Source organism: Mirounga leonina, unplaced genomic scaffold (assembly GCF_011800145.1).
Source record: "Mirounga leonina isolate KUSES-001 unplaced genomic scaffold, KU_Mleo_1.0 Mir_176, whole genome shotgun sequence".
Classification (NCBI taxonomy): Eukaryota; Metazoa; Chordata; class Mammalia; order Carnivora; family Phocidae; genus Mirounga; species Mirounga leonina.
The window spans coordinates 35,722,759-35,746,174 of record NW_023270454.1 but is presented as its reverse complement, the minus strand read 5'-3'; the positions used below and the strand labels follow the sequence as shown (position 1 = coordinate 35,746,174).

The following is a 23,416-nucleotide window of genomic DNA, read 5'->3' as shown; positions in this document are numbered from 1 at the left end:
TCAGCAGGATATGAATAGAAGAATAGAATGAATAGGAATTTCCTTGACCTGATAAAGAGCACCTAGGAAAAAATTCCACAGCTAACACCATACATAATGGCAGAAGACTGAACAACTTTCCCCCAAGAGCAGGAAAAAGGCAAGGATGCCTGCTCTCATCACTGTTCTATAGCATTGTACTGGAAGTTCTAATCAATGTAATAAGGCAAAGAAAATAAAATGAAAGTCATCCAGATTGGAAAAGAAGACAAATTGGCATTACTTGTCCAGTGCTCTTTCTACTGTACATCTAATTTTATGTTTTATATTTTCTTTCTTCATTTTTTTGGTTAAGTTTATTCCTAGATATTTTATTATTTTTGGTGTGATTGTAAATGAGATTGTTTGCTTAATTTCTCTTTTTGCTAGTTCATTATTAGTGTATAGAAATGCAACAGATTTCTGTATATTAATTTTGTGCCCTGCAACTTTACTGAATTCATTTATTAGTTCTAGTAGTTTTTTGGTGGAGTCTTCAGGGTTTTCTATATATATGGAGTATCATGTCATCTGCAAACAGTAAAAATTTTATCTCTTCCTTACCAGTGTGGATGCTTTTCATATCTTTTTCTTGTCTGATTGCTATGCCTAGGACGTCCAGTACTATATTGAATAAACATAGACCCTAAGTTCTTTCTTCATTATTATAAACAGTAAAAAAAATAAAGTTCTACAATTAAAATTAGAACAAGAACAGTCATCAGTGATTATGTATTTCCTATGAAGAAGCACAATTTTTTTTTGGTCGGATGACCCCAAGGAACTTCTGTTAAATACACTGAATATCACTGTGTGCCAAGAATGCTCATGGCAATCACTTTAAAATCTGCTGTTTTTAAAAATGTCTTATTTAATTTTCTTCTTAGAATTAGCATTTAAATATCTGCCCCTGTCAGATACAATGCATTATCACAGGATGGAAGTAAAATGAAGGCAAAAGAATAAAGACTAAAGACAAAGACTGCCTTAAAATAGTTGTGTCATACTTAAATGTCATACTGTCTCTTAAAGTGTCCTCTTATTACAAGCCAATGAATTTATTCACTTTCAGTGTGAAAGTTCTCTCTTCAAAATTGTCCATAGTAGAGTATAATTTCTTTCTCATTTTATTAGACAGACTAATAGAGTTCTTTCCTCCTTCATTATTTATATACTTGCTGGTTGGTTATTTAGTTCAGGCTTCCTCTTTATAATAATGCTTTGAAATGTGTTACATTCAAATATACTTATAATCTTTTAGAGATTACTCAGACTTAAATGTTCAAATCTTCTGATCTAATAATCCCTCAAGAAATCTATTTAAAAAAATAATCACAGATGCAGAGATGTACATTTGTATATAAACATGTCCATTATGGGATTATTCATACTCACAATGTAAACAATTTAAAGGGCAACAGCTGAAGAACTGGTATATAAGAAATGATTCATAAATAAATGGAATATATTCTAAAATAATTGAGAAAGCTCAAAATATAATTTTAACAGAAAAAGTAAAGTAAAAAATATATTTATAATATAATCCCTTCTCTACTACACATATTTCACAGATACACACACACCATTTATAAAAATAGAAATACCCAAAATGATGAATGGTTATCTCTGAATAATGATTATGAATCATATTTTTCCTCACATTTTACTGTATTTTTAAATTTTTCTTTAAGAATAATTTTATAATCAGAAAAAATAAACATTACTATGAGAGCAGGAAAGACAGAGAATAAGAATGATGAAAGATCCACCAGGTTGAAGTTTTGGCAATGGAGAGACCAGTTTGAGTAAGTAAATGAAGCATAAAGCAAGAATCATTTTTAAAAACAACATGGTAACATTGGCTAGTAACATAGATCATTTTCTGTGCTGTCATCCTTTTCAAGCATTACTAATTCCAACAATAATTCAAACAGAAAAGGTATCTAAAACCGACACAGTATATAGTCTTACTTAAACTTACAGCAACCCAATGCTACCTTGAGTATTACACTGTGGGCACTTTAAAAAGAAACATTTTTTTAAATGGAATATACTTAGAGGACAGCAACTAAGATCAATATTTTTTAAACTTGAATGTCTTAGGAAAAACACATAAGGACATTGGGAATGCTCACCCTAAGAAAGAAAAATTTAAGCAAACACAGGTTTTGTGTCATCTAGTGAGGAAAAGAGCTAATGGTTAGAGCTAACTAAGGATGAAATGGGATCTTCCTACCCTCCCTACCCAGTTGGGGACCACTATCCATTCATTAAATACATGTAAGGTCACTGGGCAAAAGAACCTACTTAACAACCAATTTGGAATCCTCTGTTATTTGTAAAGATATTCTTCTTAATCTTGTTTTAGAGAGGAAATTTAAGCATCAGGCGGGTATTTAGACTAAGTGTTCTCTAATGACCCCTCCAAATTGGCATGACATGGCTTTAGGTGTTCTAAGACCAATTCTAATGTGAGGGCAGCGGCTTCCCTCACACACAACACCAAGCAATTGTTGAACACCAGTAGGGTGTCCAAAAATTCAACTCCATTCTGACACTACCTACGCTGGAGAAACCACCAGATTGCACAGATTAAGAATTCAGTCCCACAAGACTGCCCCTACAACTCTCACTTTAGATGCTAGCTGTAAACCCAAGGCTGTTTACTTGTGCTTCCCATTGACCAGCTACATAATGGAACTTCCAATAATCTCCTCCTTAGGTTCAATTATTTGCTAGAAGGGCTCACAGAACCCAGGGAAACACTTATTTACGTTTACCAGTTTATTAAAGGATATTATAAAAAGTACATATCAATAACCAAAAGAAGAGATACTTAGGGCAAGATCTCAAACAAAGGAGCTTCTGTCCTCATGGAACTTGGGGCCTGATTGTGACACATAGAAGCATTCTGGTTTGGGGCGCCTGGGTGGCTCAGTCATTAAACGTCTGCCTTCGGCTCAGGTCATAGTCCTAGGGTCCTAGGATCGAGCCCCACATCAGGCTCCCTGCTTGGCCGGGAGCCTGCTTCTCCCTCTCCCACTTCCCCTGCTTGTGTTCCCTCCCTCGCTGTCTTTCTCTCTGTCAAATAAATAAATAAAAATTTAAAAAAAAAAAAAAAAAGAAGCATTCTGGTTCCCCAAGCATGGAAGCTCTCCAGAAAAAAAAAAAAAAAGGCCAAAAAGCTTTTCTCTTTAATTTTTATGAAGGCTTCATAACATAGTCATGATTGCCTAAGTCTTTGGTCATTGGCTGAATTAGCCTCTAGTCCTTCTCCCCTCCCTGGTGGTCATGCAGTCAGACTGAAGTTCCATCCGTCTTCTCTCATGGTTAGTCCTCTTGGCAATTAGCCCCTGCACCTGGGTGGGGTCCAAAAGTCACTTTCATTAATAACAAGACACTCATTTCACTTTTACAGCTCTGAAGCATGTTCAGGAACTGTAGATGAAGACCAAATATGTCTGAGAAATATATTTTGATCCTCTGCATGACCAATGCAAAAGAAGATTCAAAATGAAGTAAGCATTGCTAGGAGAGACACTTAAAATAGTCAAAAGGACACTGAGGAGGTAGGGCCTATGCACATCTCTTGGTTTGTCTCTAGTTTCATTTCTCTAACATCATGAACTTTTGACTTATGTCAGTTACAACTCCACCACTTCTAGAATACATCCTTCTACTTTGGACTAAAACAGATAATGCAACATCAGTAGCTAAATAGCCAATTGTGTTATTAGGCAGTCAGTTTAAACTCTGCCAGCACCAATCATAATTTTTTCAAAACAAATTATATAAACCTATGGTTTTTGCCTTTATAAGCCTGCACTCCACTCGCAGTTCAGAACACACTTTTAATTTCAGTTGATTCTGTCTCTCAGATTGCAATCCCTAGGACCCCAATTAAATGCTTTTGGTTGTTTTACAGCTTCTTCTTCTTAGCCAACACCAAATATGTATTTTTTATAAATCATTATATCGCAATATGATGTTATATTCCTGAGATGTGATCCACATTACTCACATTTAGTTTTATAGCAAACTGTTAGGACACAGCTGATGTTCCATCATTTACTAGTCAGTTAATGATTATTCTCAGCCACTTCACTATTCATTAGCACTCCCACTATAAATGGAGGGGGTGGAGAGAAGTTCATTCAAATGAGTTGACTCTGTGCATGTTAAAAGTTAAAATGAAAGACTTCATGTAAGAGTTTAATATCACTGGACAAAGTGATAAATGAGTATTATGAGTGTGCTTCCTTAACGACTTTATCCCTATTATCTATCTCCCTTTGCATGAGGTGTTTTCCATTTGTTAACTAAGCATACCATTAAGGATATAGAATATAACTGTCATCTTACCTTCCCTGAAATGCCAAATCAGTAATAATAATAACATGATAATGCTGTGTTCATCTACCTAACTCAGAGTTCTGATTTTATCACAATTGAATATATATTTTCAAATGACTGATCTTTTGTCCTACTCTGTCATGACTTTTTTTTAAGATTTTATTTATTTATTTGAGAGAGAGAGGGAGCTTGAGTGTGAGCAGGGGGAGGGGCAGAGAGGGAAAGAACCCCAAACAAGAGAGGAGGGGAGAGGCAGAGAGGGAGAGAATCACAAGTAGACTCCACACTGAGCACAAGCTGGACTCGGGGCTCCATCCCACCATCTCGAGATCATGACCTGAGCTGAAACCAAGAGTTGAATGTTTAGCCAACTGAGTCATCCAGGCACCCCCCCATCATGACTTCTAAGGTAAACATCATTCACTAAGATAGTGGGCCATAAATATCGCTAGGCTGCATTACTGTAGATTTCTGGGTAAGTTTCTCATCCAGAAAGTTTATTTACATAAAACAGACTACATTGACCAGGTGAGGATTTGCTTCTATTAACTACGGTGGTTAAAAAATAATAATAACATAAAATATGCCATCTTAACCTTTTTAAGTGTACAGTTCAGTAATGTTAAATATACTCACATTGTTGCAAAACTAATCTCCAGAACTTTCTCATCTTGCAGAACTGAAACTCTATACCCATTAAACAATTCCCCTTTTCCCTTTCTGCCCTGTCCCTGGTAACCACCATTCTACTTTGGTTTAAGAATTTACTTTTTGTATATTTTTCCAATGTGTATTTCTTATATGTTTGTGAAAACAGGGAAAAAGTGCACACTAGAGGAGGGGGGAAAGATGGCGGAGGAGTAGGGGACCCTATTTCAATTGGTCCCCGGAATTGAGCTGGATATCTACCAGACCACTCTGAGCACCCACAAAACCAGCCTGAGATGTAAGAAGATCTGGATCTCGACAAACAGAATATCGCAGGAGGTTGGTTTTGAGGTAGGAAGTGGAGAGCCGTGATTCTGCGGGCAGGTATCAGAGGATAAACGGCAGCAGGAGGGAGCCTGGACGTGGGGATCGTACACCGCCAGCGAGTGACAGCTTCACACACTATGGACGGGAACAGACTCGCAGACCAGTAGCGCGGGGAAAGGACTCTAGGGCAGCCCCCGGGGTGGAGGACCAGACCAGCGGGGTCGCGCGCTCGCGAACCACAGCCGCCCGGACAGAAACCCAGAGTGACAGTCGCGCGCACGCGAACTGCAGCCCCCAAGATGGAAACCCGGTGCGCCGGGGTCCCGCCAGTGAACTGCAACCTCCGGGGTGGAAACCCCGAGCGGTGGAGTCGCGCACATGCGAACTGCAGTCCCCGGGACAGGACCCCAGGCGGCGCATGCGCAAACTGGGAGCAGCTGGTGGTTTTAGAAGCACAAAGGGCAGAGACTGCCCCGACCTGGAGGCAGGACTGGGAGCACTATGGAGGGGTGCACAACCCAGGACGCTGCAGTTTATAGCAGGACGGACAGAAACGGAGACGGTGTGGCCTGGAGAGCTCACTGAAGAACAGACTGAGGTCTCTCTGCTCTGAGGTAGAGGGTTGGAAACAGTCTCTTCTGCTCTGACTCGCGGAAGAGGCGCGGAAAGCCGCCAGGGAAAGGCGCCAGAGAACAAAAGCCCCAGAGACCGATTCCCACTGAGCCCATCCCCCGCCACAGGGGCGCAGGGCAACTCCACCCAAACAGGGTTGCCTGAGTAACAGTACGGCAGGCCCCTCCCGCAGAAGACAGGCTGGGAAAACAAGAGGCCAGCAACCCTAAGGTCCCAAGAAAACAGGTGCATCTTGCTTGGGTTCTGGTCAATAATTTGGACTCTATACATTCCCTCAAACACCCATCAACAGAATGACTAGGAGGAGGAGCCCCCAAAATAGAAAAGACTCAGAGATTATGACTTATGCTGCAGATTTACAAATGGATGCAGATATAACCAAGATGTCGGAGATGGAATTCAGGCTAGCAATTGTGAAGACAATGGCTAGAATGGAGAAATCAATTAATGGCAACATAGAGTCTCTAAGGGCAGAAATAAAAGGGGAATTGGCAGAACTTAAAAATGCTATCAATGAGATCCAATCCAATCTAAATAATCTAACAGCTAGGGTAACTGAGACAGAAGAGAGAATAAGTGATCTGGAAGACAGTATAATAGATAAAAAGGGAAAAGAGGAGGCCAGGGAAAAACAACTCAGAATCCATGAAAATAGAATCAGAGAAATAAGTGACACCATGAAGCATTCCAATGTCAGAATAATTGGAATCGCAGAGGGAGTGGAGAGAGAGAGAGGGCTAGAAGATGTATTTGAACAAATTGTAGCTGAGAACTTCCCTAATCTGGGGAATGAAACAAACATTCGAGTCCTAGAGGCAGAGAGGACCCCTCCCAAGATCAAGGAAAACAGGACAACACCCCGGCATGTAATAGTAAAACTTGCAAATCTTAGAACCAAGGAAACCATCTTAAGGGCATTTAGGGGGAAGAGATTCCTTAAGTACAGAGGGAGGAACATCAGAATAATGTCAGACCTATCCACAGAGACCTGGCAAGCCAGAAAGGCCTCGCAAGACATATTCAGGGTACTAAATGAGAAGAACATGCAGCCAAGAATACTTTATCCGGCAAGGCTTTCATTTAGAATGGATGGAGAGATGCAGAGCTTCCACGACCGGCAGAAGTTGAAAGAATATGTGACCACTAAGCCGGCCCTGCAAGAAATATTAAGGGGGGTTCTATAAAAGGAGAAATACCCCAAGAGTGATCTACAACAGAAATTTACAGGGACAATCTATAAAAACAATGTCTTCACAGGCAACATGATGACAATTAATTCATATCTTTCAATAATCACTCTCAACGTGAATGGCCTAAACGCTCCCATAAAATGGCACAGGGTTGCAGATTGGATAAAAAGACAGGACCCATCCATATGCTGTCTACAAGAGACTCATTTTGAACCTAAAGATACATCCAGACTGAAAGTGAAGGGATGGAGATCTATCTTCCATGCCAGTGGACCTCAAAAGAAAGCTGGGGTAGCAATTCTTATATCAGACAAATTAGATTTTAAACTAGTCTGTAATAAGAGACACAGAAGGACACTATATCATTCTTAAAGGGTCTATCCTACAAGAAGATCTAACAATTGTAAACATCTATGCCCCCAACATGGGAGCAGCCATCTACATAAGCCAACTGTTAACCAAAATAAAGAGTCATATTGATAACAATACGTTAATTGTAGGAGACCTCAATACTCCACTCTCAGCAATGGACAAATCATCTAAGCAGAAAATCAACAAGGAAACAAGAGCTTTGAATGATACATTGGACCAGATGGACCTCATAGATATTTACAGAACATTCCACCCTAAAACAACAGAATACTCATTCTTCTCGAGTGCATATGGAACGTTCTCCAGAATAAACCATATACTGGGTCACAAATCAGGTCTCAACCGATACCAAAAGATTGAGATTATTCCCTGCATATTCTCAGACCACAATGCTCTAAAACTGGAACTCAATCACAAGAAAAAATTTGGCACAAATTCAAACACTTGGAAGCTAAAGACCACTCCGCTCAAGAATGTTTGGGTCAACCAAGAAATCAAAGAAGAACTTAAACAATTCATGGAAATCAATGAGAACGAAAACACATCAGTCCAAAACCTATGGGATACTGCAAAGGCGGTCCTAAAGGGGAAATACATAGCCATCCAAGCCTCACTCAAAAATACAGAAAAATCCCGAATTCACCAACTAACTCTACACCTTAAAGAACTAGAGAAAAAGCAACAAACGACGCCTAAGCCACGCATTAGAAGAGAAATAACTAAAATTAGAGCAGAAATCAATGAATTAGAAACCAGAAACACAGTAGGTCAGATCAATGAAACAAGAAGTTGGTTCTTTGAAAGAATTAATAAGATTGATAAACCACTGGCCAGACTTATCCAAAAGAAGAGAGAAAGGACCCAAATTAATAAAATTATGAATGAAAGGGGAGAGATCACGACCAACACCAAGGAAATAGAAACAGTTATTAGAAATTATTATCAACAACTATATGCCAATAAACTGAGCAATCTGGATGAAATGCAGGCCTTCCTGGAAACCTAGAAGCTGCCAAGACTGAAACAGGAAGAAACTGACAACCTGAATAGGCCAATAACCAGTAAGGAGATTGAAGCAGTGATCAAAAACCTCCCAAAAAACAAGAGTCCAGGGCCTGATGGATTCCCTGGGGAATTCTACCAAACATTCAAAGAAGAAATAATAACTATTCTACTGAAGCTGTTTCAAAAAATAGAAACAGAAGGAAAACTTCCAAACTCATTCTATGAGGCCAGCATTACCTTAATCCCCAAACCAGGCAAAGACCCCATCAAAAAGGAGAATTTCAAACCAATATCCCTGATGAATATGGATTCCAAAATCCTCAACAAAATCCTAGCTAATAGGATCCAACAATACATTAAAAGGATCATCCACCACGACCAAGTGGGATTTATCCCTGGGATGCAAGGGTGGTTCAACATTTGCAAATCAATCAGTGTGATAGAACACATTAATAAGAGGAGGGAGAAGAACCATATGGTCCTCTTAATTTATGCAGAAAAAGCATTTGACAAAATACAACATCCTTTCCTGATTAAAACTCTCCAGAGTATAGGGATAGAGGGAATATTCCTCAAGCTCATAAAATCCATCTATGAAAAACCCACAGCAAATATCATCCTCAATGGGGAAAAGCTGAGAGCCTTTCCCTTAAGATCAGGAACACGACAAGGGTGCCCACTCTCACCACTGTTGTTCAACATAGTACTAGAAGTCCTAGCAACAGCAATCAGACAACAAAAAGAAATAAAAGGTATTCAAATTGGCAAAGAAGAAGTCAAACTCTCTCTTTTTGCAGACGACATGATACTTTATGTGGAAAACCCAAAAGACTCCACCCCCAAATTACTAGAACTCATCCAGCAATTCAGTAATGTGGCAGGATACAAAATCAATGCACAGAAATCAGTTGCTTTCTTATACACTAACAACGCAACTGTTGAAAGAGAAATTAAAGAAACGATTCCATTTACAATAGCAACAAAAATCATAAGATACCTTGGAATAAACCTAACCAAAGAGGCAAAGGATCTATACTCTAGGAACTACAAAACACTCATGAAAGAAATTGAAGAAGACACAAAAAGATGGAAAAATATTCCATGCTGATGGATCGGAAGAATAAACATTGTTAAAATGTCTATGCTACCCAGAGCAATCTATACCTTCAATGCCATCCCGATCAAAATTCCAATGACATTTTTCAAAGTGCTGGAACAAACAATCCTAAAACTTGTATGGAATCAGAAAAGACCCCGAATCGCCAAGGAGATGTTGAAAAAGAAAAACAAAGCTGGGGGCATCACGTTGCCCGATTTCAAGCTATATTACAAAACAGTGATCACCAAGACAGCATGGTACTGGCACAAAAACAGACATACAGACCAATGGAACAGAACAGAGAACCCAGATATGGACCCTCAACTCTCTGGTCAAATAATCTTTGACAAAGCAGGAAAAAACATGCAATGGAAAAAAGACAGTCTCTTCAATAAATGGTGCTGGGAAAATTGGACAGCCACATGCAGAAGAATGAAACTCGACCATTCTCTTAACACCATTCACAAAGATAAACTCAAAGTGGGTGAAAGACCTCAATGTGAGAGAGGAATCCATCAAAATCCTAGAAAAGAATATAGGCAGTAACCTCTTTGACATCGGCCACAGCAACTTCTTTCAAGATACATCTCCAAAAGCTAGTGAAACAAAAGCAAAAATGAACTTTTGGGACTTCATCGAGATAAAAAACTTCTGCACAGCAAAGGAAACAGTCAACAAAACAAAGAGGCAACCCACAGAATGGGAGAAGATATTTGCAAATGACACTACAGATAAAGGGCTGGTATCCAAAATCTATAAAGAACTTCTCAAACTCAACACCCAAAAAACAAATAATCAAGTCAAAAAATGGGCAGAAGACATGAACAGACACTTCTCCAAAGAAGACACACAAATGGCTAACAGACACATGAAAAAATGTTCATCATTAGCCATCAGGGAAATTCAAATCAAAACCACATTGAGATACCACCTTACACCAGTTAGAATGGCAAAAATGGACAGGGAAAGAAACAACAAATGTTGGAGAGGTTGTGGAGAAAGGGGAACCCTCTTACACTGTTGGTGGGAATGCAAGTTGGTACAGCCACTTTGGAAAACAGTGTGGAGGTTCCTCAAAAATTTAAAAATAGAGCTACCCTATGACCCAGCAATTGCACTGCTGGGTATTTACCCCAAAGACACAGATGTAGTGAAAAGAAGGGCCATATGCACCCCAATGTTCATAGCAGCAATGTCCGCAATAGCCAAACTGTGGAAAGAGCCGAGATGCCCTTCAACGGATGAATGGATAAAGAAGATGTGGTCCATATATCCAATGGAATATTACTCACCCATCAGAAAAGATGAATACCCAACTTTTACATCAACATGGATGGGACTGGAGGAGATTAGGCTAAGTGAAATAAGTCAAGCAGAGAAAGTCAATTATCATATGGTTTTACTTATTTGTGGAACATAAGGAATAACATGGAGGACATTAGGAGAAGGAAGGGAAAAATGGGCGGGGGGAATTGGAGGGAGAGATGAACCATGAGAGACTATGGACCTGAGAAACAAACAGGGTTTTAGAGCGGGGGGGGGGATTGGTTAGCCCGGTGATGGGTATTAAGGAGGGCACATACTGCATGGAGCACTGGGTGTTATACGAAAACAATGGATCGTGGATCACTACATCAAAAACTAATGATGTATTGTATGGTGACTAACATAACATAATAAAATTTTTTAAAAAATAAAAAAAATAAATTAAAAAATGCACACTAATGTTTCGTCCCACATCTTTAAAAAAAAAAACACAGTCATTATTCAAATATTAGGTTTCTCTAGGTGTCATAGTATATATTGTTTTAATGCTATTGTAACTTTAAAAGCAATTTGAAAAGTAATGGGCATTTTTTTTTCTTATCATACCTAAAAAGTAACTTTACAAAAAAAAAAAAAACTCAAACGGCATTTAAGCAGTTTTTCTCCTTAGTTCTGTTCAAATATAGCAAGAGTATAATTAGTTGGACAAGCTGCCTAACTCTGTAATATACATCACCTCCACAACTTACAAACCCGCAGCAGTAACAAGCTTTGCAGTAAATTAAAATCTCCACTTCTTTAAAAAAAAATTACATTCAGAAAGATGAAGTAAACACCAATTTTCTCTTTCCCAAGAGTGAAGTATATTTAAGGGTGAGGTTAAAAAATTTTTTTTTCAATTTTTTTTAATTTAGCAAGTTAAGATGCTGCAATAATGAGGAGACATTCATTTTTCTTACCACCAAGTAATCGCTTCCACATTATTGGACAGTTTATGGGTCTGACTACTTCACTGCCACTTAATGATCCTAGAAAAAAAGCCCACATTTTTCTTGGGTTCTTTTCGCTCAAAAAAAAATCCAAAAAGTTACTTTGTCAATGCAGCAACTCAAGCATTTCACTTCGGATTATTCCTCCTTTTTTGTGAACATTTAAAAGATAAATTGCTTTCTTTCATTCTAACCTAAATTCAAAGTTTCTAAGATAGATCTCTTGATTCCACGCATGTTCTTGAAATGATTAAATACAAAATCTCCAAAGTAAGTATCTGAATGCTGCTTCTCCAAAAACAAATGCTTCAAGATATGACCCAGAATACATATTTCTCAGACTGAGTAAGGAAGTAATGCCTAAAATTTTCAACATCTACAGAGAGGAAGCTAGTAATAACCTAGCAAGTCATGCATAAAAGCTCAACAGAATCTTAAATCTCTGCTGATAAAAAAGCAATAAGAGGGCGCCTGGGTGGCTCAGTTGGTTGAGCGACTGCCTTCGGCTCAGGTCATGATCCTGGAGTCCCTGGATCGAGTCCCGCGTCGGGCTCCCTGCTCGGCAGGGAGTCTGCTTCTCCCTCTAACCCTCGCCTCTCTCATGTGCTCTCTCTCATTCTGTCTCAAATAAATAAATAAAATCTTTAAAAAAAAAAAAAAAGCAGTAAGAAAATGGATCCCTAAAACTATTCAAACCTACTACAGAATGTGAGATAACACTACCATCTCTTCATTTCTGATCTTACGGTGTTCTTTTCAGGAGTTCTATTTGTCAGCACAGGTCACAGACTCACTATGTGTTTTACAGGTTTTTTAACCAAATTAATGATTCTAAAAGCATATTTTCCAGTTCACTGCAGATACATCTCTAAATTATACTTGGCTCACAAGTTGTAAAAAGCAGTATATTACATAGCTATAAGTTTCTCCCACTCAACCTATTTTAAGTTCTGATATCAGCCAAGGTAATGCTAATAATGCTCATCACAAAAAACTATCATAGTTCAATACCTATTTATAAATATTCATTAATTCAAGGGTTAAGAGTCCTAAGTGAAAGGCACTGGGCTAGGTGTTGTAGGTGACACGAAGCTGGAAAACCACTGTTACCTCCATTCAATTTTCAGTCTACCCAGGAAGACAGGTATAAAGAAAGTAACAATGACATTTGGAGTGACAAAATCTATTATTCTAATTAGGACACTTTTAAGAGTGGGAGAGGTGCTTCTAAAAACCCAGGATAACAGACATAAACAAGTCTGTCCCAGGAAAACTGGGACATATAGTCACCCTAACAATGGTATTCAATGTTTTGCAGTTTAAATGTTTTCAAAAATGTTATTTAATTTTTTGCCTAGAAACAAAGCTATGAGATAAATAACATAATACTATCCCCACTTTTAGATGGGAAAATGAAGGCTCAGGGAAAGTAAATGATTTCCCTAAGTTTACACAGCTAATAAATGATGGGTCCAAGGCCTGTGCTAAAATTTTCTAATTCTACATCTAATATCTTTCCTTTATAACACACTGCTTCATCAATAGCTATAACTACTAGATACATAGATATATTCTATAATGAGAACCTGGGGGAAGCACTGTTCTTGTGATTATAATACCCATATAGAAATATAGGGAGATAACATGTACCAGTTTGACAGTATTTTTGCTTTCATGGTAAAAATTACATGGATAAATGAGGACAGATTAATCAAAGGAAATTATATGACACAGAGTTGACCAACATAAAAAAAAATAAGAGCTAGGGCGCCTGGGTGGCTCAGTTGGTTAAGCGACTGCCTTCAGCTCAGGTCATGATCCTGGAGTCCCGGGATCGAGTCCCGCATCGGGCTCTCTGCTCGGCAGGGAGTCTGCTTCTCCCTCTGACCCTCCTCCCTCTCATGCTGTCTCTCATTCTCTCGGTCTCAAATAAATAAATAAATCTTTAAAAAAAAAAAAAATAAGAGCTAAAACAGTTTCAAGTAAAAGCAGAGTCTAAAAAGGGATATCCTCATCATTGTTATTATTCAAAATTGTCTTGTAAGTTATAATGGATAAATATTGGATAAGAAGAGATAAAACCATCTCCTTTTGCTAATAAGACTGTATAATAATAGTGACTATGACCAGAATTTTAAAAATTGGTAAGATGGTTAAATTCAAGATAAATATTTTAAAACTCAGTAATATTTGTGTCTTCCAGCAATAAGTTCCCCCTCCATCAATCCAAAGCTCCTCTGGACCAGTTCTGTTCCATATAGACTTCTGCCCAGTCATATCAGATCTTTACAGTTTTGAACAGAATACGGAACACCCTATTCTGAGGTGTCTGGTTTGGATGATTTCTCCAAATTCCAGAGCTACCAACAGAACAATGATTTATCCTGTATCAATGACCAAGAGGACTTATTAACTTACTCACTTTCAGGAAAAAAGACTGCCTCTAAGACAAAATTCTACTTAGTCTTAGAGCCCCTGGCAGCAAATTCCTGGACATTTTGAAATTGCAAATTTCTTTCCAGTCTTCAAGAATGCATAACTACTGACATCCAGTATCAGAACACTCAATGCAGACAAAGAAAAAATATCCATGATTAAAGGACACACGTGTGGGTTTTTTTTAGAAATTGTCCAGCTCAGTATTAGCTCCCTAACAACCTGATATAACCTGTTGCATATGCCTCTTTCAGCCACTACAATCTCTCTGTTTCTAAAATGACAGAAGTTTCTACAAAATTCAAAAGTTAAATGATTTATCAGTGAGATTTCTATGTCACCCTTTTAAAGAACAACGGTAACATTAAAAGAATTTTCATGTCATTGCTGTGTTGAGATTTATTCTTTGAGACCTTGCATCTTTGTGTCTGTAACAGGTATTTGAGACTCTCCTTGTGGGCTTGATGAAGTAAGCAGCCATATGAAGAAGCCCACATGGCAAAGAACTGCAATAGCCTCTAGGAACTGCATGTGGCTTCTAGGATCTGAGTTAACTTCAACTAACAGCCAGGAAAAAGTTGGGCCCCTCAGTTATACAATCACAAGGAAACGGATTCTGGCAACAACCTGAATGAGCATGGAAGTGGATTCTTCCCCAGTCAAGTCTCCAGTTGAGAAAGCAGCCTGGCCAATACAGTGAATAAAGCCTTGTGAGACCCTGAAGTATAAAACATATTCAAGCCATGCTGAGAAGCCTGGCCCATCGAAATTGTGAGATAATAAATGTGTGTGTTGTTTTAAGCCACTTAATTTGTGATAATTTGTTACACAGCAATAGGAAACTAATATATCTTCCAATGTCTTTCTCTCTTGGAGTAAAATCCTAAGTCATTTTCACAGTTTGGCCACTTGCTACGACACTATCATCTTCTTCCATTTCACCATTGCAAACTTTGCTCTAACTACAATGGCCTCTTTGCTTTTCATATAGGACAGACTTGCCACATTTTCCATTTGACAGACTGGCTCAGAGTCTTCAATATTCTGTCTGGAATACTGTTACCAGATACCTGCTTAGCTCACAACTCACCTTCTAGGTACCTATTCAAAGATTACTTTGTTGGAGACACCTTCTCCTGAAAAAAAAAAAAACAGGAATTCCTAACCCCACTCAACATGCACTGCTAGCATCCAACTGCTTTATTCTCTCCACAACACTCTCATATCACCACTTGATAGGCATTTTTATTCGTTTGTCTGCTTACTGTATTTCTCCCTGTACCAGAAGGTAAAGTCCAAGGGGGCAGAGATTATTTTGTTGTTGTTATCAGTTGTTAACCTATATATGTGGAACCTGTGTTGAGTAAATAAATAAATTGATAGATAAGTTAATGAATGAATTAAAGCAAATGCATTATTAAAGAAATTAGGGAGATGCTAATAGATATGAATAAACAAAATGACTTAATAGATAAATTTAATCTAACAAATGGAACAGAAAAAAAGCATTCAGAACTATAATAAAGGATAATTTCCTAGTTCCTCATGATCCAGGTTAGAAAAATAATATAATCTTTTTTCTAATCATGGGAATTAGACTAACTCCATACTTCTTCACAGCAACTTCCAGATGACAATGGAGCAATGACTAAAATGCTCTGAGAGAAAAAGAGTATGACTTTAATATCTTATACTCATTCAAATTTTCTTTTGTGATTCAGGCAACTGACTTTATTAAGCACAAAATTATAAGAAATATAATTTCTACAATAGCTTTATGAAAATTGAAGTCCTACCAATCAAGAAATGGATGAAATAAGGGATTCAGAAATGGAAAAGTAAGAATGAATAAAATAAGTGTTGGTGGGCATTGAATCAATTTAAATAAATCTATTTAAACAACTACAGTAATTTGTTAGAGAATATAATTTGGATGTTTTAAACTTTGACAAAGAGAAATAATATTACTGACAAAGCTGGAAGACTGGTGTAGAAGCAGCAAGAGGAAGTAAAAGAGTATTCCTTCATAATTCACAACAGGGAAAAAATTTATATTATCTTAAAAACTGAAGCATGAAATTTTTTTAAATGACACAAACAACTAATTTATCCTTTGTAATAATTTTAGTAACCTTAGATCTTCTAGGAATTTTTTTTTACAAATCTTTCCTATAGACACAAAGTAAATATTTAGGCTTTGTGGGCTGCACACAATCTCTGTTGGGTTTTTATTTCTTTCTTTTATAATCTTTTAAAATGTAAAGACCAACCTTACCCCCCACACTGTACAAAAACAGGCCTTAGGCTAAATTTGACCTGCTTGCTGTATTTTGTTGACTTCTAGCTAAATAACATTGAGCCAAAATTCTGTTGTTCTTTCATTTTCACTCTGGGATCTTTTGATTCTGTTAAATGTAAGCAAAACTAATTGTGGTATTTTGTATTTAAAACTATATGATAATTTATAGGACTTCCACTTTTGGTCAAGAGGTACCCAGCAGGTATAATTCACAATGTTTGACATCTAATCAAAAGTTATCAAGCCTGCAAAAAAATAGGCCAATATGACCCATAGTGAGCGAAAAAAAAAACTGAATCAAAACCAACCTGGAAATTACACAGATGATAAAATTTGTACACAAGAACATTAGAATAGCTATCACAGCTGTATTCCATATGTTCGAATAGCTAGAGGAAAGAGTGAGCATGTTATGCAAAAACCTAGAAGATATTTAAGACTCAAATACAACTTCTAGATATGAAAACTACAATGTCTAAGATAAAAAAGAAATACACTGAATGGGATTAACAGAGATAAACTGCAAGAGGAAAGAGTAGTAAATTTGAAAGTGTATCAGTAGAAATCATCCAAACTGAAACACATAAAGAAAAAAGGCTGGGGATGCCTGGGTGGCTCAGTTGGTTAAGCGTCTGCCTTTGGTTCAGATCATGATCTCAGGGTCCTAGGCTCAAGTCATGATCTCAGGGTCCTGGGATAGAGCCACACATTGGACTCCCTGCTCAGTGGGGAGTCTGCTTCTCCCTCTCCTTCTGCCACTCCCCTCCCCCACCACTCATGCTCTCTCTGTCTCTCAAATAAATAAATAAAATCTTAAAAAAAAAAAAGAAAGAAAGAAAAGGCTGGGAAAAAAATGAACAAAGTATCAGTGAGTTGTGGGAATATTTAAAGTGATCCTACAATTTATCAAAGTTCTGTTAATTGTTTAACTGAATCCTTTAAAGAGAGGAGAAAACACAGAAAAATATTTGAAGATACAATGGCCAAAAAATTCCCAAATTTGGTGAAAACTATATTACCACAGATCCAAGAAGCTCAATAAACTCAAGCACAAGAATAATGAACCACAAGAAATCATTTAAAACCAGTGATAAGGAGAAAATCTTAAAAGCAGCCAAGGAAAAGACATATTGCATACAGGGAAACAAAGATACAAATTAAACCAGTGAAAAGCCAAAAGGCAGTGGAGCCTTTAAAAGGCTGAAAGTAAAGAACTGGCAACTTAGAATTCTAAACACAAGCAAAATATCTTTCAAAAACAAAGGTATATACCTATTAGAATGGCTAGAATACTGACAACACCAAATGCTGACAGGGATGTGGAGCAACAGGAACTGTCATATATCATTGGTGGGAATACAACAGTATAGCCACTTTAGAAGACAATTTGGTTTCTTACAAAACTAAACATACTCTCACCATACAATCCAGTAATCATGCTCCTTAGTATTTACCCAAACTTTCCTTAGTATGGAAAATTTATGTCCATACAAAAACCTGTACAAGGATATTTACAGCAACTTTATTCATAATTGCCAAAACTTGGAAGCAATAGTATGTCTTTCAGTAGATGAATGGTAAATAAACAATGGTACACCCAGACAATGGAATATTATTCAATGCTAAAAAGAAGAGAGCTATCAAGCCATGAAAAGACATAGAGAACATAGGGAACCTTAAATGTGTATCACTACCATATGATTCTAACTATATGGCATTCTGGAAAAGGCAAAACTGTGAAGACAAAAAAAGAAAAATAAGGCCTTAAAAAAAGTATGACTTACTAACGACCAATAAGCACATGAAAAGATGTTCAGCATCATTAGTCATCAGGGAAATGCAAATCAAAACCATAATTATTTACCACTTCACACCCACTAGAATGGCTACAATTAAAAACAGACAATAACAAGTGTCAACAAGGATGTGAAGAAATAGGAACCCTCATACACTGCTAATGGGAGTGTAAAATGGTATACCTGCTTTAAAAAATAGTTTGTCAGTTTCTCAAAATTTTAAATATAGAATAACCACATAACCCAGCAATTCAACTCTTGAATATCTACCAGGAGAAATGAAAACATATGTTCACGCAAAGTCTTACACACAAATGTTCATAGCCACATTATTCACAATAGCCAAAAAGTGGAAACAACCCAAATGTCCATTCACCGATGAACAGATAAACAAAATGTGTTTACACCTATACAACAGAATTCTATTGGGTGATTTAAAAAAGCAACCAAGTCAAAGCACCTGGGTGGCTCAGTTGGTTAAGCATCTGACTCTTGGTTTCAGCTCAGGTCATGATCTCATGGGTCGTGAGATCAAGCCCCATGTCAGACAGTCTGCTTGAAGATTCTCTCCCTCTGCCCCTTCCCCTGCTCTCATTCTCCCTCTCTCTCAAATAAATAAATCTCTCTAAAAAAAAAGGCAACAAAGTCCCAATACTTGACACAACATGGAAGAATGTTGAAAATATTATACTTAATGAAAGAAGCCAGACACAAATGAACCCATGTTATATTATCCCAGCTATGTGAAATGCCCAGAAAAAGCAAATCTATAGTGACAGAGAGTAGATTAGTGATTGCATATGGCTGGGGGAAGGAATGAGGAGTGACTACAAATGGGCATAAGATTTTTTCTTGGGATGATGGAAATGTTCTAAAATTAGACTGTGGGTATGGTTGCACAACTCTGCAAATATGCTAAAAATCACTGAATTTTATACTTAAAATGGACTTATAGTATTTTAATTGAACCTTACCTAAGCTGTTAAAAAACACAAAGTGGAATAAAGACCTTTTCAGACATATAAACACAGAAAATATCACCAGCAAACCTGCACTATAATAATTATTAAAGTAAGGACTTCAGGCAAATGAAAAATGATATAATACAGAAACCTGGACCCAAACAAAGGAATAAAGAAAACAGAAAATGATAACTAGTGGGTAAATATAAAAGATTTAATCATTATTTAAATCTCTTTAGAAGAACTGTTTAAAGTAAAAATATTAACAATGTATTGTGGCATATATAACATATAATAGGTGATGGGGATTAATGAGTGAATTTGTTGTGATGAGCACTAGGTATTGTATGGAAGTGTTGAATCACTATATTCTACACCTGAAACTAATATTATACTGTATGTTAGCTAACTGGAATTTAAATAAAAACTTCAAAAAAATAAGAAGTAAAATATATGAAAATAGCACAAAGGCCAGGAAAAAAGTGTAAGTAAACTTTTAAGTTACCTATATTATTCATGAAGTAGTATAATATTATTTTAAGGTAAAATGTGTTAAGTTAAAGATGTATACTGTAAACTTAAAACAATTACTAGGATAACACAACAAAGAATTATAGCTGATAAACCAATAAAGGAGGTAAAATGGAATAAAAAAATTGAATCCAAAACTCAGTAGAAACAAAGGAAAAAGAGAACAAAAAATGGAAAGAATAGAAAGCAAAGAGCAAGATGGTAGCTTTAAACCCAAACATATCAATAATAATATTAAATGTAAATGGTATAAATACCCCTAATTTAAAAGCATTATAAATGAGCTTTTCTTATTGGGTAAAAAAGGAAGAACCAAGTATATACTGCCTATAAGAAACCCACTTAAAATATTAAGAGAAATAGATGAAAAGAAAAGGAATGGAAAAGATATGCCATGTTAACACTAATCAAAATAATGCTGAAGTGGTTATATTAGTATCAGACAAAATAGATTTTACAGCAAAAAATATCACCAGAGATAAAGTTATTTCATACTGATAAAGAAGTCAATTAATCAAAAGGACATAATAATCCTTAACACTTATGTACTTAATAACAGAACTCTAAAATACATTAAGCAAAAAATGGCAACACTAGAAGGAGAAATCAATAAAATCAAAATTATAGTCAGAGATTCCAAACCCTTACCTTAGTAACTAATGAATAAATTGGCAGAAAATCAGTAAGGATATATAACACTTGTACAATACTATCAACCAACTTAATCTAATTGACATTCATAAAACTTTCCACCTAACAACAGATGAATTCACATTCTATTCAAGTAGAGTACATTTGGGGAATAAAACCAATCTCAATAAGTTTAAAAGAATACAAATCATATAAAGTATGTTTTCTGACAAAATAGCACTAAGTTGGAAAGCAATAACAGAAATATAGGAAAACCTCTAAATGTTTGGACATTAAGTAACACTCTTCTAAATAACTCAAAGGTCAAAGAAGATATCAAAAGAGAAATTAGAAAACATTCTGAACTGAATAAAAATGACAACACAACATACTAAAATTTATGGGTTTCAGTTAAAGTAATATCTACGAAGAAACATAGCACTAAATGTCTGTATTAGGTAAAAAGAAAGTTTTCAAAACAATGGCCTTAGCTTCCACCTTAGTAAAAAGAAACACACACACACACACACACACAGAGAAAGAATAATGAATTAAATCCATAGTAAGAGAAAATAACAATAAAGATCAGAATTAAAATCAATGATATAGAAAACAGAAAAAAAATAGAGAAAAATCAATGAAATCCAAAGCTAGTTCTTTTGAGATCAATAAAATTGATAAACTTCTAGCTAGATCAGCAAAAAAAAAGAGATAAAATGCAATTTACCAATATCAGCACTGAGGGTGATGATGTCACTAGAGTTTCTACAGAAATTAAAATAAGAGAATATTAACAATTTTATGCCAATAAATTAAACAATTTAGATGAGATGGACAAATTCCTTAAAAGACATAAACTACCAAAGCTCATTCAAAAAAAAAAGATAAATGAATGGCAAAGAAGTCTACTAAATAAGTCAAATTTGTAGTTAAAAGTATTCCTAAAAAGAAAACTCCTAGTTCAGATGGCTTTACTGGTAGAGTGTATGAATACCAGAAGGCAGGCATAACTAGGGACCATCTTAGAGTCTGTCTGTCAGAAATGGTATATAGTTTCATCCTATTTTAATAAAACTATATCTAAGTACCTGCCACTCACTTGATCTGGCTATGCATTCATCTGTAATGGAGAGAATGTTTATTTAATAATGGAGGCTATTTCTGAGTGGATATTTAGCAATTTTCAGCTTTCTTTGTAACTTTACATGGAATGGGTGTATATCATTTTTATAAAACATTCTAGTAGAATAATAAAATCTTTATTCTTTTAGAAAATAATATTGAAGACCCAAGTTAGTGTAATATGAAGATCAAAGAACAAGAGTATTATGAAGGTCAAAGAACAAGAGTATTTCAAGTAGGAAGATGTGATCAAGTGATTAATTCAACAGAAATTTTGATAAAAGAGCTCAGAAAATGCCATTTGGTTTAGTAACTGGGAGAACAGTACAGCTTCTACAGAGTAGAGACAGAGAAGCCAGATTACAGGGTGTTAGGCAGTGAGTGAATGGTAAGGCAATAGAGAAAATGGTTTAAAGCACTTACTTGAGAAATTAAGCTCTGAAAGGATGGTATCTATACTCCAGTGTAGCTGTGGGAGGAACTGGAAAATGGTTACTTTTTTTTTTTAAGATTTTACTTATTTATTTGCAGAGAGACAGAGAGAGAGCACAAGTAGGCAGAGCAGCAGACAGAGGGAGAGGGAGAAGGAGACTCCCCACCAGGCAGGGAGCCCAACTTGGGGCTCGATCCCAGGACCCTGGGATCATGACCCGAGCCGAAGGCAGCCACTTAACCGACTGAGCCAGCCAGGCACCCCTGGAAAATTGTTACTCTTTAACTTTACTCTTAAGCAAAAAATTACTGGAACACCTAAGGAAAACCATTTAATTAATTCATGCAATTGTTGGAAAATATCAGTGGAGAGAGTAATACTGGGCCAACATCCAAAAAGGAGAGAACGGGTTTCCTCATGTAAGGGACTGGACACAATATGAGATAAAAAATAATTCTAGCTTCAAGAAGAACAAGTGAGATTATATTTGTTCTGAAAGTAAGTGAATTATTTTTTTCTACAAAATAAGGTTATTACAAAGGACAAGAAAAAAAGTATCTTAAAAGTAATCAATTAAATGTAGAGAACACTGTGATCAAATTAGCCTTACCGTATCATTAAGACTGTATATTCTTTACAAGAGTATTTTGTATACAATACTGAAATAACTTCCTGCTTTCCAAAGTCTGTCTATAGAATTTCAAATTTTTCTTTAAATCTGTTACTGTAGATGCAGTGGAAATCACATTCTCCACCAAATCTTTAAAAGTGATTATCCTCTGACTTCAGTTTTTAAACAAGGAAATCAGTAGGCTGATTTCAGTAAATGTAAAAAATTCTCAGGTGCATCCTATTAAAATTCAAATCCATTAGCTATTTTAAAAATGACTCTTAATTTGCCAAGCTATATTTAGACACTTTTAAAAAAATTTAAAGCTCCTGAATGACTAGTAAATTTATACTATTTTTTAATAAAAGCACCCACTGTCATATTATCATTTATCTATTTGAATAAATCAGAATTTACCAGTTGCATTTTCCCTAAGCTAAGTTTTCAATGTAACCATACATTAGAGCTGATTTGAAAAGAGGCAGATGATTCCAATGTTTCCATATTTTTTGTTTACTTAGTTTTTCTACTGGAAACTGAATGAAGAGAGCCAAATTAATCCTTTGAGTCTTCTCTTTATATTCCATATTGTTCACGGACAAACCTTCCATACAATCCTTGGGCTTTTGGCTCCAACCTGGCATTGTCCACAGCATATTTAGCTGGGTTCATGCCCTTAGCAATCTAGTTTTAAAAT

At 36.4% G+C, this 23,416-nt stretch overlaps 1 protein-coding gene and 1 long non-coding RNA gene across 2 annotated transcripts in view; one reads left to right on the top strand and one right to left on the bottom strand.

Moving 5' to 3' along the window:
* The window catches only part of LOC118022256, a 65,558-nt gene extending 50,507 nt beyond the window's left edge, over positions 1-15,051 (top strand). The window contains exon 3 of the long non-coding RNA XR_004682436.1: positions 14,774-15,051. This is a non-coding gene — a long non-coding RNA (uncharacterized LOC118022256). The remainder of the gene's footprint in view (positions 1-14,773) is intronic.
* The window catches only part of IQCM (IQ motif containing M), a 214,511-nt gene that overhangs the window by 164,900 nt on the left and 26,195 nt on the right, over positions 1-23,416 (bottom strand). The gene's annotated exons all lie outside the window — the stretch shown is intronic.